The sequence below is a fragment of the Chinchilla lanigera genome, unplaced genomic scaffold (assembly GCF_000276665.1).
Source record: "Chinchilla lanigera isolate Chin_1 unplaced genomic scaffold, ChiLan1.0 scaffold00055, whole genome shotgun sequence".
NCBI classification, from domain to species: Eukaryota; Metazoa; Chordata; class Mammalia; order Rodentia; family Chinchillidae; genus Chinchilla; species Chinchilla lanigera.
In genome coordinates this window covers 9448285-9465767 of record NW_004955456.1, presented here as the reverse complement: position 1 = coordinate 9465767, position 17483 = coordinate 9448285, and the positions used below count along the sequence as shown (strand labels likewise).

Genomic DNA, 17483 nt, shown 5'->3' with positions numbered 1-17483 from the left:
CACTCTCTTGTATATCATTCTTTGGGTGACTATTATAAATAATCTTATAAAATATGTGTCCTGTATTATATTGTTTCCCCTTGCAAAAAAATCCCCCAAACCGTGACACCAGCCAATAGGAAAGGCCCTCAGCCAGTTCCTTCCCCCCAGTGTTATACCTGATAATACAGAAACCAGAGCCCTGGACCTGGAGGAGAAAGAGGAGAAAGAGGGACAAATTAACCGAGCCCCTCCCATAACCTGGGGCAGGGGAGACAGGCCAGGAGGAATGGTGGTTTTAACTGAATTTGCAGTTTCCACCTTGACACACTTCAAATGACTGTAGCAGAGAACGTCTTTGTTGCGTGAAAATGGTTGGGAAAATCTGCCCAGGTTTTTGTCAGATAGCAGAGGAAGAATCAAGTGAAAGGATGCTGGGAGACAAAAGATAGAGTTGCCTTATTTTAATAGCACATTTGTTCAATTTAAGAATTATATTATAAAATACTTCAATGAATTGCAACCAGAAAAAAATATGATTTTTTTTTTCTCAACCAGAAGAAAGCTAGCTGTGTGCTCAGAATAGGGGAAAACATATCTTGGGAGCCATTAACAGCTGTGGAATTCCAGGGTCCTAAACAGAATGATCTGGCGCTAACTTCCCCCATTCCCTGCTAAAGATTTTGTGTGAGAGGCAAAGGCTTGTTTGGGGAGAAGAGAGAGACCCTTGTTACAGTGGAAAGGCAGAACTGTCCCATGAAGTAGAGGTTTCCTTTCAGAGGCTGAGAAAGGGCAAGGCTTGTGGGGTTTCTGAAGTTGTAGCGACCGAGTCCCTCCTGAAGCTGCTCTCCCAGAAGGGGTGAGGGCAGGAAAGTTGCCAGGAGAACCCGACTTTTCCCAGGTTCACAGACTACATGTGGAGGATGCTCTGAGGAACACCAGGGCCCAAGAGATAGAAGAGAGGAATCTTACCAGCATCACCCTGTAGCCAAGGGCAACAGGGTAACCACAGTGACTGCTACGGAAGAGCCTGGAGGAGCTGCCTGTGCAACAGGTACCACCCTGAATCTCACAGGTCTCTAGGGATGGAGAGGACTCCTCCAACACTGCTCAGACAGGGCTTCTTGCCGCTCTGGTGAGGGACTCTCAGAGCGACACTGAATTTGAATGAATTAATAGCCACTCTGGAGCACAACACACTGTGGCTACATCCATCTGTGCTCCGGACATGTAGGTGAGTCAAAGCCATGAAATGCAGAGGTGAGAGATTTTCACATTTCCCAACAATCGCACAAGGTTGATTACTTTGATCTTTAAATTGAGCTCATCAACACAAGGTGAGACCAGGAAAGAAATTAACCTGACCCAGTGCTAATTCTACATTCTCTAGCATTCTCCTAGGATTGATTCTGTTTCCTCTACCAGCTTGTGTTCCAGCGCAGGAGGAATATAATTACTTCATCATTACTCTCGAGTGCACTCTGCTGTGCTTGTCTGTGCCTGCATGTCTCAAGACTGTCCTCTAAATGCGGAGGGTGGCCCAAGGATCACTTCCCCTCTGCTTGCCTCTTTTCCTTCCCTTCCCTTCCCTTTCCTTTCCTTCCCTTCCCTTCCCTTCCTTTCCCTTCCTTGCCCTTCCTTGCCCTTCCTTTCCCTTCCTTTCCCTTCCTTTCCCTTCCTTTCCCTTCCCTTCCCTTCCCTTCCCTTCCTTTCCCTTCCTTGCCCTTCCTTGCCCTTCCTTGCCCTTCCTTTCCCTTCCTTTCCCTTCCTTTCCCTTCCTTTCCCTTCCTTTCCCTTCCTTTCCCTTCCTTTCCCTTCCTTTCCTTTCCTTTCCCTTCCTTTCCCTTCCTTTCCCTTCCTTTCCCTTCCCTTCCCTTCCCTTCCCTTCCTTGCCCTTCCTTGCCCTTCCTTGCCCTTCCTTTCCCTTCTTCTTTTCTTTGCTCCCTCTCCCCATCTCTCTGTTTTTGCTATGCTTAGAGGATCCTACCTGGTTCTATGTTGATGATGCTTGTATTTATTTTCCCAGTCCCAACTGTCCCCCTGAATTCTAGACTTGAGTATAAAACTACTTACTCTACATGTACACTTGGGCATCTAATGACCTTCTCAAACTCAAGTCCAAGCATAATTCTTAAAACTCTCTTCCTCTGTAAAAATAGAAAAAAAAATACAACCAACAATAAAACTGCCCTATCTACCCCCAGCCTTCCACATTTCATTAATGGCAGATGCTTATGCTGTTCGCTAGGAGTTATCCTTGCTCCTTTTTGCCTTGAATTCATTAGATCTGGCTCAGGAGCAAGTCTTGATGTCCCTACCTTAAAATTATCCCTTGTTACTTCTTCCCACGCTGCCCCGTTATCATGTCTTCCTAGCTGGTCTCCACACTTCATTGTCTACCTCTGCTGAACACAGCTTGTCTCTGAACAGGAGCCAAGGTAAAGATATAAACACCAAGACTATACCATGGCTCTCCTTTGTGCAGAACATGCCTGTGGGCTTTGACTCACACTCGAGATAAAGTTCAGTATCTTTATCTACAAGGATTTTTCAGGGTCTCCATGATTTTGCCCATGTCTTGGTGTCCTAGCACTGTGATCCCAAATTTCTACAGACCTCATGCCTTAAAGCAACACAGACATACTCTTTTCCAGTTTTGGAGGTTCGAAATCAACTCCAAAGGGTCCAAGGCCTGCATTCCTTCTAGAGGCTCTAGGGAAGAGTCTACTTCCTTGTCTCTGTCAGCTTCTTGAGGTCGGCTGTTTTCCTCACCTCTCCATTGCCTTCTCCTGCCTTCGAAGCCAGCACTGTAGCTCCTTCTGCTCTCTCCAACCTCTGCTTTTGACCTTACCTCTTTTATTTCTCTAACTTTCCTGCTTTCTTGGTATATAGATCCTTCTGATTACACCGATTCCACATGGTCATTTCTGGAGAACGTCCTCCATCTCAAGATCCTTACTTTAATCCCACTTGCAAATTCCCTTTTACCAGGAAAGCCAACGCAATCTCAGGACCTAGGGTCAGGATGTGGACATCTTTGAGGTGCTTTTATTCTGCTTATTATACTGCTTTCCTATAACTTTGTCTCCTAATTCCCATGTCAGTACTTTGGCTTTAACCACACTGCCATCTTGCCAATCCTGGATACCACTGAGTGTGTTTAGATTACTGCCAACTTTCACAGAGGCCTTCTTCTTCCTACCCAATACTTTATTCCCTTAGCCTACTTTATTTTTTGCAGTGCTTACTATTGACCTATTATACACATCCATTTGTATGTTTGATTATCTTCTTTTTCTTCTGCCATGCTAAATTCTGTGAGAATGGTGAGACATTTGTAAGTCTGTAGACATAAATGTCTGTAGCTATATACCCACATACACATTTGCTTTGTTTGTTCCCTGTTGTATTCTCAGGGTCTAGAAAAGTATATGGCACAAAATAGTTCCTTAAAAGTGTTTGAGGCTGTGTAAATAATTAACGAACCTGTGTTAACATAGGATGCAAAGGGAATGAGAAGCTACCATAAAGGAGCTTAGAACCTGGGTGCATTTTAAGTTTCTAAACTGTAAGTTTCTTTTGAGCAGGGTACACTTGGATGCCAAGTGATTCCTCATGCAGTTCTGGGGCAGGTTCAAGAGCTGAGGAGGTGTGAGCTCTCTAATTCCTTTCCCTCCACCAAGGCACTGGAAAGGGCTAAAGCACCACCCTGCCATGCCACCAGCTACCATGAAAATCAATGAAATGCAGAAATGGACAAGGCTCACAGACCCTGGGACTAGGGGCAGCAGGCCCTGTGGCCATGAAGTCACCATGCTCATAGCATGGCTCAGATCAGTTTCTTGGTGGTGGTGCCGGTGGGTGTTGGTGACAATCACTTTTTTAAAATAATCTTGTCTTTCTATTGGAAAATGACTTCGTCAGGACAGAATGAGCAAAAGTGGAGAACTGCTGAGCTTAGCACATAGACTATAAACAAAACAAATAAACAGGAGTGAGGTTCGCTGACCCAGAGCAAAGAAATTTGCCAAATGTTTTTGACTATCACGCATCCTTGGCTCTCCACCCCTATAGTTCTATTTTTATCCTTTCTCTTCTTTGGGGAAAGATTCACGGGAGCATTGCAAACATTGCCTTACAGCCTGAAAACCAGGAAGGAACCACAAAAGTAACAAACTTATTTCCATAGTTACAGGCTCAGGACCATTTCGCCTGCCAGGAGAAGGAGCTGAGTTGATTCATTCCAGCAAACTATGTATCCATGGTTCTATGAGGCAAAGAAGTCAGTGGGGGTGGGGGTGGGGGGTCCAGAGAAATAGGCAGTTCAGAAAAGCTCAGGGTGAGTCCCACATCCTCAGCAACAGGGTGACACAATTCTAACACAAATCCAGAAGGAAGTAGCAAGTTTCTTTGCTTTGAAAGGAGTGATTCATCATCTCAGTGACCTACAAAGTCCTTGCCCCGTGTGGTGAATGTCTTCTGGAAAAAGCTTCATTATTAAATCCAGCTGGGCCCACATGACAACTGAAAGTCACAGCAGCCCAAGTGCAGTATGCGGCCTGAGGCGCCCTGGAAGGGATTGTGGCTGAGGCTGTTTGTCCCTTCTGGGTCTAACATTTCAGCCACTACTGTGTCGGAGTAGCACGTGTTGCAAATCTAGGTAAAACTTCCTGTGTTCATTCATTCATGCAGCCAGTCAACAAGCAGTCAGCACATGCCTTGTGGGGGTGGCACGGGCACCAAGGATCCCAGAGGACTGAGAAAACGTGTTTGCTTTGCTCTTGATGAATTCACATTCTCCTGGAGGGTGGAGAGGTGCAACGAAGCCACAGCAAGGTGGATGTGCTGACTTGGCACCAGATAGCAAGTGCCGGGGAGCTCAGGGGAGAGTGTCTACTGCCGTGAAGTGGCTTGGTCATGCAGTAGGCTGAATGAGATTTTGAAAATTTGTAATGGGGAATTCTAAATTGTGTGTCCAATTTACAAAGTTGTAAAAAGGCCAGAGTGTTTGGAGCACACCAGGGACCTTTTGTGGTACGTTTGTGTGCTGAGTGCCCTGGACGTGTGCTTCTGATGCTCCAGCAAATCCAGGACTATGCCCGTGGTTTGGGGAAAGAGCTCTCTTAGGACGTCTGGAGGGAGGGAGGCCAGGGAGGGGTCTCTGGGAGAGTTAAAGCAAGAGGTAACAAATATGTGAACTGAGGCGGTCACAGTGCAGTAAGGAAGGGGACGGAGGTGAGGTGTGCCTAGCATTACAGGGTCAGCACAACCTGAGGAGTGGGAGATGGATGATGGACGGGGGTGGGGCCAAGGGGCAAGGAGGAGCACAAGGTGGTGAGGCAACCTTGCAGTGACACAGGGTATGATGCTACCTATATGAATATAGAGGTATGCAATACATACAGGTATCTGAGAAATGTGTTGCATAGGAGGAAGGGCACATCCAATGGCAGAATGGACAGGTAGGCTTGAGGGAGTGATCTACTCAACTTAGGACCTGTGGAGTTAAATGGAGCTGCAGGTCAGCCGGGTGGGTATGTGCACTAGGAAGGAGCAAGAGAAGCATGGGATTGAGTTCTGGGGTTAGAGATAGAGCCACGAGGTCATAAAAGTCCAGGATGGGACCACAGGTCTCCATAAGACCTGCTTGAGTTTAGTAGTTAGAAATATGAGAAAAGGGCTAGGGAGTGGGTCTGGACAACAGAAATATTTAAGGCACTGGAAGTAGAAAAGACCAAAAAAGAAGAGTCAAACAATATAGGATAACTATAAGGGGAAAGCATTTTAAAATTCAAAAGAATAGCTGGGCAGGACTGTGTACCCTGGAAGGCTGAGGCAGGAGGATTGTAAGTTTGGGCCCAACCTGGGAAATTGAGTGAGACCCTGTCTCAAAATAAAAAACAATAAAAGGGCTGGGATGTAGCTCAGTGCAACAGTCCTGGGTTCAGTTTCCAGTACAGCAAAAACAACCAAACAAAACCAAAGGTCTGCAATGGGGGCGGGTTTATTTATGAAGGAGTATATTTGTCTGTTTTCTGTTTTAGTGTGAGACTGAGTGCTGTATAAAGAAAATGTCTTTGTTCATTTCATACTTATGGAGGCTGAAAGTCCACGCAGCATGGCGCTGGCTCTAGTGAGGGTCCCTTGGTTGTGTCACATTATAATAGATGGTGTCACAGCAGGGACCAATGCAAAAGGAAGCTGTTACATGGTGAGACAGGAAGCCAGAGAGTGAGATGGGACCAACTAGGGTCCCTCAGGAGCTGTAGGAATCCTTTCTAGGGGAAGGTGACTAAGTGACTAAGAACCCATCTCTTAAAGGACCCCTGACCTCTTAACATCATTAGACTGAAGACCAGTCTTCCAACACAAGAACCTTTGTGGGACGCACTTAAAACTACATGCAAACCACAGCAGGGGATGGTGAAAACTTTCCAATAACAGACTGTAGTGATGGTTACATAATGCAGATATACTAAGAACCGCCAAATTGTGCACTTTAAATGGAAGAAATGCTTGGTATATACATTATATCTCAATAAAACTGTTATTTAAAGAAAAGAGGGAGATTTACAAAGACAGTACATATAGCACTCTGGGAGACTGAGGCAAGAGGATTGCAGATTTAAACCTAGCGTGGGCAATTTAGTGACTTAGACCCTGTCTCAAAATAACAATGAATTTTATAAAAAGGCCGAGGCTGTAGCTCAGTTCAAAGGTCCTAGGTTCAATCCTCAAGACTGTTAAAAAAAAAAAAAAAAACAGCTAAAGGGAAAGAAAGAGAAGTAGGCTTTGAGTTTTCCTATAAAGAAGGTCTAGTATTGATCTCAAACAAGGAGATGTCAGTGAAGACAGGGTCTCCTCAGAGAGAGTCTCCACAGAGTGTCCACAGATAGAGTCAGGTGGCACCGGCTGGGAAGAATAGGGAGTCCCTTATTTTGGGGAGAGGTCAGTCACTAGCAAGTTTGTAAACAGGAGCCTCCTAGGCAACAAGGTGAAGGAAGAAGACAGAAAAAAGGGTGGAGGGGCACAGCCCTAAAACTATCAGCATTTATGAAGTGCCTTCCTGACATGTAATACATAGTATACACATGTTTGACAAACTAAATTGATTGAATACAATGGTGGCAAACCTATGGCACACATGCCACAGTGGGCTAATTCCTATCATTGAAAGCTCTACAAGGTTCACCATCACTGGACTAGAAATTCAAGGGAGGAGACCAGATGTTGTTTATCTTGGTATCCAGAGTTTCCTGCTTGGTGTCTGCCACATAAATGTGCAATATGTAAACATTTACTGAAATACACAGGACCTTAGACATAATGGGCGTCTTCACTGCTATTTAATCTTTGCTGATTTGATAGTTAGACACTGTATATTGTATTAACTCACACTTCTCTGATTATTAGTGAGATCTGATGGATAGTTTTTCAAATGCTTATGAAGCACCTATTTTTTTTTTTCTGATTTCATTCATCTTCTATTCCTGGATTTTGCTTTTTCCTCATTTAACTATTATTATCTCAAATTTTTTCTCAGGAAATGATCCAAACTTCTCTGTCATAATTGCTGCAGATACTCTCCCCGGTTGGTGGCTTGTTTTTCAGTGTTATTTGTGCTGGAAGAAGTCTGACACAGGCTTAGAAAGCCCTCCTCCTCCAGAAGCCTGAAAAGGATTCTATTTCGTTTTACTTTTGCTACAGCATGAGACTGAACAAGTTGCTTCTCCAATACATTGGTAATTTCTTTTGGTGCATAGAAATGAGGTGAGGACCACACTTATTTTTGGTCCCCAACTCATAGCTTTTAGAAAACTTAAAATAATTAGGATGCAATGCACCCAGGCAAATCGCAACTTAAGGGGCTCTGACACTTCCCTAAAAAACCAGCAAGCCTCTCTGTCTAATAACCTTTTTCTTTTCCTAGTTCATGACATCAGAATATCATTGTTACAGCCCATATTTTCTCCATAAATAATGTTAGACCAGTAGTTTTCAATTTGGGGATCTTCTCACTCTTTCGTTGTCACAATTTGAGGAAGGGGTGCTACTGGGATGTAGTGACAAGAGGTCAGGGCTGGTGTTAAACAGAACCCACTGCAAAGAATTCTTGGCCCCCAACATCAATACTATTGAAGCTGGCAAACCCTCTTTCAACCTGAACAGTACAAACTAATTGAAATATGATGTTTCTGGGAAGTCTGGGGTTTTCACTCAAATGTCAAAAACAAAATGCTCTGAGATGAACCACTAAGGCTTCTTTCTGAGCCTCTTTTCATTCTTTCTCATTTCAAGATTTGGCCCCTTGGGGAAGAGAGGGGCAGGAAAGGCTGAAGAAATATTACTATCCCACAGGTCAGCCTGGAGTAGCTGTGAGTGCTTGCATGGTTTCCCAATGCACCACCCAGGAAGATATCAAGAGCTGATAAAATCTCCCAACATTTGTCAACCTTGGCAAAACTGGTCTCTTGTATTCTGTCAAAGGATTCAAACTCCCAGAGATACTGACACTGGGTTCTGGATGCGATCTAGTACCGAAGGTCCCCAGTGATAGCCCAGAGCCCTGCTAGTGGAGTAACCTTGTTGATTTATGGTGCTTCCTTAGTCATACCCAAGGCCATTATTTTTACAGGGGTTTATTTCTACCCTAACCCTTGGTTCTGCTGACTTCATACCGTAGCGTTATTCTACAGGATTATCTTACTATCTCATTGACCAAGTCTAAATCATTTTTCCCATCGTTCCTTGACAACATTTTTTCCTCTTCATATTCTCAAGTTTTTATTCCTTATTCCAGAAGGAATTAGGATATGCCTGTCATTTCAATAAAAGTTTCATTAGAATTCTGGTTCAAAACACATTAAGCTACACATTGCGCTACACATTAATGAGAAGAAAAGAGAAACCTATATATTTATTTGTCTTCTGAGAGCTTTGTTCTCCATCCTTTCCCTTCCTACATTCCTCCCTGCCTCCCTTTCCCTTTCTCTTTTCTTCTCTTCCCTTCCTTTTTTTCTTTCTTCTGCTGAGAACTGAAGCCAGGGCTTTACACATACTAGAGGAGACTTCTACAATTAAGCAGGAACCCATCTCTCAATCCTGCACATTTCCTATTAAGCTTATTCCCGTGTGCTTTAAATTTTTGCTGTTATTAGGAGTGAAATCTCTTTCCATTTTTCTGTCTGATTATTGCTATATATAAAAAACTGATTCAGTAATATTTACACTGTATTTATCTCCATTGAATTCTGTTCTTCATCCTAGTATTATTTTCAGTAATTCTCTTGACAATTTTATCTCATTTTAATTGTTCTCTTGTTTTGATCTCATTGAATTGCCTACAGCTTTCAGAAAATGTTAAGCAGGGTGATTATGATTTTTCATTCAGTTAACAAATGACTTGTTTTGTTTCTGGTTTGGGTGGCGATGCTCCCTCATTACAGCTTAGGCTGGCCTAATTTCCCCCACTTACGGGTAAGATTTCCAATGACCTACCATGGGGCCCAAATTCTGTTATAACTATCACTCATGACAGGTGGTCAACAAAATTCTAAGAGTTGTGGAAGAATGACAAACATAATGTAAAGGAAAACAATATGGCCTTTAAAGAAAGAGATGTGAGAAGAAAAATCAGACCTCCCAGATCTGCGATGACTGAGTTCAATGCATCCAAACAACCAACACAGTTCACACCGGACACCAGCTGAGGACAATGCAATATCTAAATAGTTCTACTAAATAGTTCTACAGCATCATTACCTTAGGGTCTAAACTAGCCAGAGAGATACTACAAATTTCATTTAATAAACTTGGAACCACACTGACCATAAAAATAGTTCAATGTGCTTATTTCCTGAAAATAATGAACTCTGTAAGCCATCTAAAATAGGAATAGGCTGCCCTATATAAGGCCTGCTGTGTCTCAGAGGCCAGTCCAGTTCTACAAAGGGCATGAAATATTCTGAAAGGGACACACACAATTATCTTTCAATTTCAATCATATACACTTAAGTTTTTTTTTTAAACAGTCCATTCATTTAGAGTTGTTACACAGAAGTGAGGAAGGATGTGACTTGATTGATAATGTCACTCATTTTTCTTTATAGGACACTAAGCCTCACACACAATGTGAATATCTGAGAATCTGGGACTATGTAAGTTTGACACTTGAGGGCCGATTTGTCAAAAAACATCATCTTGCTTTATTAATTCAGCATGTTCCTAGAAAACTTTTTCTCTCTTGCCAGTTCAGCACTTCCTAATGTTTAATAAAAGATTAGTTTTCCAAAATAATAATAATAAAAAAGGAAATAGCTGAGCAGGTTAAAATGGAACTGTGCTTATAAGTCTTGATGAAACAGATCTCAAATTCCCACTGAAATACACATGAAAGAACAGAAAACAAGAAACACTGAAATCAGACCTCAGTCTTGAAGGAATTCATAACCAAAGGTCCAAGGTGGCGGATCAACAAGCATTAGAGAAGGCCTTCCACATATCCATTAAGCTTCCACCTCTAGAATGTCCAAGGAAAGGAGGCAGGAGGAAAGGGCTTTGGAGAAGTCTCTGCCTCCCCTGAGACCACGGGAGCCATGCACTGACCCTCAGCACAGCAAGGCATGCCCTCTGCTTGGAGATCATCCAAGGAGCTGTTAGCTGTCCCCACCTCCACTCCTACCCTGGCCAATTTTTCAGTCCGTGCTGAGCCTGCAAATTTCCAACAGCATTCTGCTCTAGGTAGAAGAGGGCTGTCGAATTTTCTAGGAACAGGATCCTCACCTGCAGAACTGTGTGTGTATGCAAAGTAGTGAAAGGAAGGTGCTGAAATAGATATTTTCCCTCTAGTTTCCTTTTCCATGGCTCAGGAAGCCAGCAAGTAAGGCCATGGGAAGATCCCATCTCAGTCCAGTAGAACCTAACTGAATGACCATTTGCTAAAAATAAAACGAACACCCCTGGAAATCTTCAAGCAGCCCTAAAATGATTTCATCATCCAGGTGGGGAGAAATCAGGGTGAGTGCATCCGCACCCAAAGGGCAGGTAAGAATGGAGGACCTGCCACGTATCTTGTCTGTTGGGAAACATGAGCTCCTGGGCAAGGTTCAAGCTGCAAAAACAAGTCCATCCTGACCTCCTGCTCTCACACAAAGTCATGGTCACAGGAGTGTAACTGAATACTCAGAGAGTTAAGTATAGACCTATGAAATTTACGTACAATAAGAAGCAAAGTACCACTGTACTAATAAAATAAGTAAATTGAGAGAAACAGAAAAGAGGTGGGGCCTAGCAGGAGGTGGTTACATTACAGGGGAACCATCACCATTCAAGCCTGGAGTAGGCCTTCCAAGAGTGCATCAGGAGTGCATCAGTTATTACAAGAGTGGGTTTTCACAAAGTGGTGCAGCCTCCCCTCCACTGCTTGTGCATATGGGCCTCTCATCTACGAGCTCCTGCTTCCCTGTGACTTTTCTCAAATGCATAGAATAGCAAGAGATGCTCACCAGAAGCCAAGCAAATATTGTCACATGCTCTTGGACCCATAGAACCAGGAGCTAAATAAGTCTTTTTTCCTTCAGAAATTGCCCATTCTCTGTTATTGTGATTGCAATGGACTAAGATAGTTATGTTCTAATTCAGTGTTCAGCAAACAGTACTGTGGCACAGGAAGAGAAAACACGCTATGAATCAGAATCAGCAGAAATAACACAAAACGTAAGCAGACCTGGAGGGAATTTCAGTATTCATTTACTTATTTTTAGTTTTTTCTTTTCTTTTTTTTTTTTGGTACCAGGAATCAAACTCAGGACCTAGCATTTGCCAGGCAGGCACTTGTGCTGCTGAGCTATTTCCCTGGCCCTGGGAATTTCACTATTGAAGCTATCAGATACAGACCATCAAACAATGTGGCCAACAATGTTCATGGAGAAAGAAAAAACAAGCTTGAAAATTTTGATAATTGGAACTATGAAAAGGAACACAGACATTGCAAATTTACAAAAATAGAAATAATAGAACTGAAGAACATAATAACTAAAAATTACAAATCCAGAGGATAGGTTTAACAGAAGATTAGACACAGCTAAGAAAAGGAATTAGGAACTGACATGTAGGTCGGCAAGAATATTCTTGAACAAAACAGAAAGAATGTAAGAGACACAGAGGTTACAGTGAGAAAGGACAGAATTCTAGAAGGAGAGGAGAGAAAGTGGCAAAGGTAGCGTGTGAGGATTTAAAGGCCAAAATACACAACCTGTGGCTTGAAGAAGTCCTGTAAAGTCCGGGGAAGATGCATAAAAAGAAACCCACAGCTAGACACAGCAGAGCAAAGCTGAAGAAATGGAAAAACTCCAAAAGCAACCCAAAGAAAAATTTAAAAATTATCCCCTAGGAAGCAGCAGAGAGACCGACAGTTGACAGCCCACAAAGGAGTGATATTCAGACAGCAGTTACTTCAGTAACTGCAAAAGCAAGAAGACAATGAGCAAGACGGCTTTCTTGTGATTAGGAAGTGATTATGTGCATAGAAATTTATTCCAGATGTGTGGGCCCTATCAGAAATCAGAAGACTAAGTTGTAATTACAGAACCCTGTGTAATCATATGTCTATAAAACCTAAACAACTACAGTTCAATGAAATCGGTAAAACGCAGCAAAACCCAGTGGCTTCTCTACAGCCAATACTAAAACATAAAGAAAGAAATTCCATTCACAACAAACACACAACTTCCCAAAAGGAAATCATTTGCCCTAACAGCCCCAGTGCCATACCTTTTATAAAATGTCAAGAAGTAAGGCTAACAAGAAATGTATGGGCTCTTATGGAAAACAGTGCAAGTCTCTACTGAAATTTGTAAAGACAAAATAAATATTTAGAGAGCCATTCTGTGTTCCTGAATTGCAAGAGCCTGTGTCTTAAAGGTCCTAAAAGTAATTTAATAAACATCTCAGTGATATTTATTTTGGAATTGAAAAAAAAACACTCTGAAGTTCATATGAATGAAGTTCATATGAATAAATAAACAGAAGGATAATGTGGGAGGGCCAATCTCCAGCTATCAAAGTGTATAGCACAGAGAGTCAAGACAAATATGTTTGCACCACAGTTGTTTGGGAGTCACTGAAATTATGAAAAGAAAAAATCTCAGATATGGGAGGGCCATGTGCTATTATTTTGGAATAATAAAGATAATATGGCAATGGCAAAATCATCAACATTTGAATCCATGGCATAGAATATATCCACATATGTATAAGACACATTTAGGATATTTGGTTCTCTGGGGAGAAAATCAAGTATAATCTTCATTATATTAAAGAAAATACTCATCACATAAAAATGAGTTATACAAAGACTGAAGAGTTTAATGTTACTAAACAAAGTATAAACCATAAAATTGGAAAGATAGGTAACTGACCACTACACAGGGGAAGATTTTTAAATCATAAAAACAATGGAGTAAATAAACTAAAAATTGTATGTTGTCTACTTTAAAATTTTAAAATGTTGGTATACCAACAATCATGAGAAATAAAGCTAAAAGACAGTGGGAGACTTGCAAAGTATTTTCTATGACTGTGACAAGCCAACATTTAACATCCTGAGGCTGAAAGCCTTTAGAGATCAGTTTAAAAAATTGAAAGTCACAGGAAAAGAAAATGCAAATAGCTATGGTTATTTTTTTTAAACGATAAATTTAAATATGAATCTACTTTTGAAAAACCTACTTGGCAAAACACAACAGACTCTAATGTTCAGTGCTATCACATGGCTACTCTCAAACACTTTGAGGAGACTGTAATTGGTGCCACCTCTCCTCTCTGGAATGTTCTGGTCATTACTAATTAAACACTTTATCCGGTGGAATCTGGCAGCAACTGCACAAACCTGTCCAATTTTCAGGCTTGGGAAAGTGCAAAGTTCACAGGTAGATAATATATTTCTGGGGCTACAAAGCAACAGGCAGTGAGGAGGAGTTCAGACACAAATCCCGAGTCTTGGACAGTGTGAGGACATGTTTATGGGATCCAGGATTCAGGCACTGTGTGATTGAAAAATATGGTGAATGCTTAAAATTTTAAAAAAATTATTACAGTAAAAGACATGTTGCCATTAATTCCCCTCAAAATCCTCCCCATAACTTCAAACACACTGATCCCATCCTTCTTGACACTTTCTGAGGCACTTCTGGAAGTCCTCTTTCGTGAGTGTCATTAATTGCACTGTTGTGGCTATCTCAGTGGCATGAACCGATTCAAAATGTGTACCTTTCACTGTCATTTTCACTTCAGGGTAGAGCCAGAGATTGCATGGTGCCAGATCTGGTGAATGAGGTAGAAGAGGAAACACTATTATGTTTTGACTTCACAGAAGTAGTCACAGACATTTTGAACCAATTCAGGTAGCCATAGTAGTGCAATTAAAGACCCTCACAAAAGAGAACTTCCAGAATTGCTTCAGAAAGTGGTAGAAAGATGGGACTAGTGCATTCAAAGTGAAGTGGGTATCTTGAGGGGAATTCATGGCAATGTGTCTTTTATTGTAGTAAATGTTTTACATTTAAACATTCACCATATATTTTGAGCACTGGATTTTCAAAGCCCAAGCCAACAAGCACAGGTAAAAGTCAAGTTAGAAGCCTCTGTCAGGAGCCAGGCACACAGCTCGTAGTGATGGCATGTTGCACTAGATGGAAGCGTTCATCTAAAGACCAACATGTAGTTGGAGGCACAGATCAGGCACTGGGCATGTGCTGAGGATTTCATGGTAACAAGACTGATGTAGACTTGCACCAACAACCTCACAGTTTAGCAGAGGGAATTGGAAAACAAGATAAAAAACAAACAAGATACAGACAAAGTTTTCATGAGAATTAGATAGATAGATAGATAGATAGATAGATAGATAGATAGATAGACATAGATATAGATATATAGAGATATAAATAGGACATCAAGACAGGGTAGGGACCCCAATTTACAAACCACAACATGAAGAGGAGAGACTGGCAGCTGCCAAGGTTACAGGTAGATTGTTCACGTGGCAAATGTTACAGGTGGATTGTTCACGTGACAACATCTGGGTACACAGTGTCTCTTTCTGCAGAAATAAATGGCTGCTTGTGCTTTTGAGGCATGCAGCTTCACTCCAGCCTCTGCCTTTGTGCCTCTGGATCAGGAGATGCCCGTGCTGGTGCAGGCAATGGAAGCAGAGCTGGTGGCACCCTGGTGGCTTTCTGCAGTGTGTGACCTTCCACCCTGTTAGGCAGTGGAGGACAGTGGCACTCGGGGTGTGGTTTGCGCATGCTTTGTGCATGGTTCTTCTGGTTTTTTTCTAGCTCTGGATGATGGAACATTTATATGACTGTTCTGCTTCATAAAGTATGGTCCAGAGAGGAACTGTGCAAATTTCTAAATCAATTTATTTTTAAGCAGAAATGAGGTTAAGAAAACAACAGAATGAAGGTGATGTATTCCATCTTAAGGGTCTTTGGGATGTGGCAGTTCCCACTCTATGAAGTTGTCCTTACCCATGCTCGGGTGGCAAACCAAAACGACAAATTGGGGGCAGTGTGCATAGTGCCTTTTTCTTGTTTACAAAGATCAATGATGCTCTGTGCATAAATGAAGACACTACACAGGGCCTCAAGAGCAGCAGACAAAGGTGGTGAGTAAGAAGCTAGACTGGAGTTAGAAAGAGACTTGGACTCCCATTTTTGTTCTTCCACTGTGTGATTTTGATGCAAATGAATTAACTTCTGGGCCTCAGTCTCCTCGTGGCTTAAGAGCCGTAATATCTACCTCGCCAGGTCTTGCTGAGTATTAAATGGCCTTATAATAACAGTAGCAGCTCATCTATCTGAAATGCTTACGTGCCAGGCACAATGTTCAGTGCCCACTCTGAATTCTCAGAAGTAAACAGCCCTAGATGAAAACAATTCAGCTCCCAGTTTAGAGCTGGCATTTATGCCATGTGGAGCGCATGTTGCTAGTTCTCTTACCAGTCTATAAGATGACTTGTCATGCTCTTATGTTATATTCAAGAGTGTTAGATTTGATAATATCCTGTCTCCAGAGATGAAAGATTAACATAAAATGTGTACATCGATGCTTGTGAGCATGCATGTGTGGGCGGTGTGAAACAATTGCTCTTTGAATCAGAAATGTTTCATGTACCAGATTATTGTAGGTTTTAGCTCTAGGCTTCAGATGACTGTCCTGATTGTGTTTATCCGGTTCTGCTATCTTTCAGACACACGATGTTTTTTCCTGGCTTATTCCTTCGTACCTGGGTTAACTCAGATCCATTACTATTTTGTCCATCTGACTTAGTAATCCACTACCTCAACAGCCTCCTCAGCTGCTAACCTCCACCTGAAGTCATCCAAATTCAGCCCTCATCTCCCACACAACTGAGGTTCAGGTGCTGCAAAGCTTGACTTTCCTTCTATGCTTATATGATTGTGCTGCTTTAGTTTGGATGCAGTTTAGACCCAATCAGAGAGCACAGAATTTGGTGAGGGAGAGCTACTTTCAATGCCAAATGGAGACAGAACATAAATCAAAAAGTTATCATCGAAAGGTTTCTGTGGATGCTGGAGAAAGACCAAACCTAAAGGTGACCTGCGGAGTTTGACTGGGAGTAGAAGATAAAAATTACTTTGTTTAATTTTCAAAGTTCACTGGTTTAGGAGAAAAGCATGTTAAAAGGGTACTGTGGAATGCATTAAAAATAATATAGCAATGCACAACCAGACTGTTCTTATTTAAAACCGTCTCTCCTGTACCTGACTTGGTATCCTCACTGCATCCTCAAGCAGGAAGAAGCAAGCACAGAAATGTCCTCCTTATTGTGAAAGGAACCTGAGAGAGAGGCTCTTACAGTGGTTGGCCCATTGACTGTTCAACCTTGACAAAAACAAGTTAAGTGTGTCTATGCCCTGTACCAAGGAATTCACTGGGACTTCTGATTTGGACCAGAGGGCTGTTAACCTTATCCAGGACATCCTTTAGGGGAACCAGCAAATTCTAGTTGGGCACTTTTGGACATGTTCACTGCTATAGTTTAAGGCTCATGTTTTAAAAGCTTGATCCCCAAGTTGGTGCTATTGGGAGGGGGTGGCACCTTTAAGAGGGGAGGCCTAGAGGAGATTTTAGGTGATTGGGGGCTTGGCCTTGAAGGGGATTTTGGGATTTCTATCTCTTCCTTTTTCTTTTTGCTTCCTGGTCACCATGAGGTAACCAGCTCCCTCCACTAAGTGTTCTCTGCCACCACATCCTGCCTAACCAGTGGCCAATAACCATGCACTAAAGCCTCCAAACTTGAGCCAAACTAAACCTTTTTTCTTATTGAGTTGATTTATCTCAGGAATTTGTTACAGTAATGGAAAACTGATCAACACATGCATGTTTCATTTCTGGACATCAAGTCTTAATGACTTCTACAGGATATTGAATTTGAGTTTATCATTATGTCAAATCCATTATCCTTGTCAGAAACGACT

The 17483-nt window shown here is 42.1% G+C and overlaps 1 protein-coding gene and 1 long non-coding RNA gene across 9 annotated transcripts in view; one reads left to right on the top strand and one right to left on the bottom strand.

Annotated features, from left to right (window-relative positions):
- The window catches only part of Caln1 (calneuron 1), a 467543-nt gene that overhangs the window by 81692 nt on the left and 368368 nt on the right, over nt 1–17483 (bottom strand). The gene's annotated exons all lie outside the window — the stretch shown is intronic.
- Nucleotides 1008–16687, top strand: LOC106149897. Of its 2 annotated transcripts, none has more exons than XR_001236363.1 (3): nt 1008–1213; nt 7523–7749; nt 16232–16687. It is a non-coding gene; the product is annotated as an uncharacterized LOC106149897 (long non-coding RNA). The 2 variants fall into 2 exon arrangements; XR_001236364.1 differs by lacking the exon at nt 16232–16687 and adding an exon at nt 9518–9791.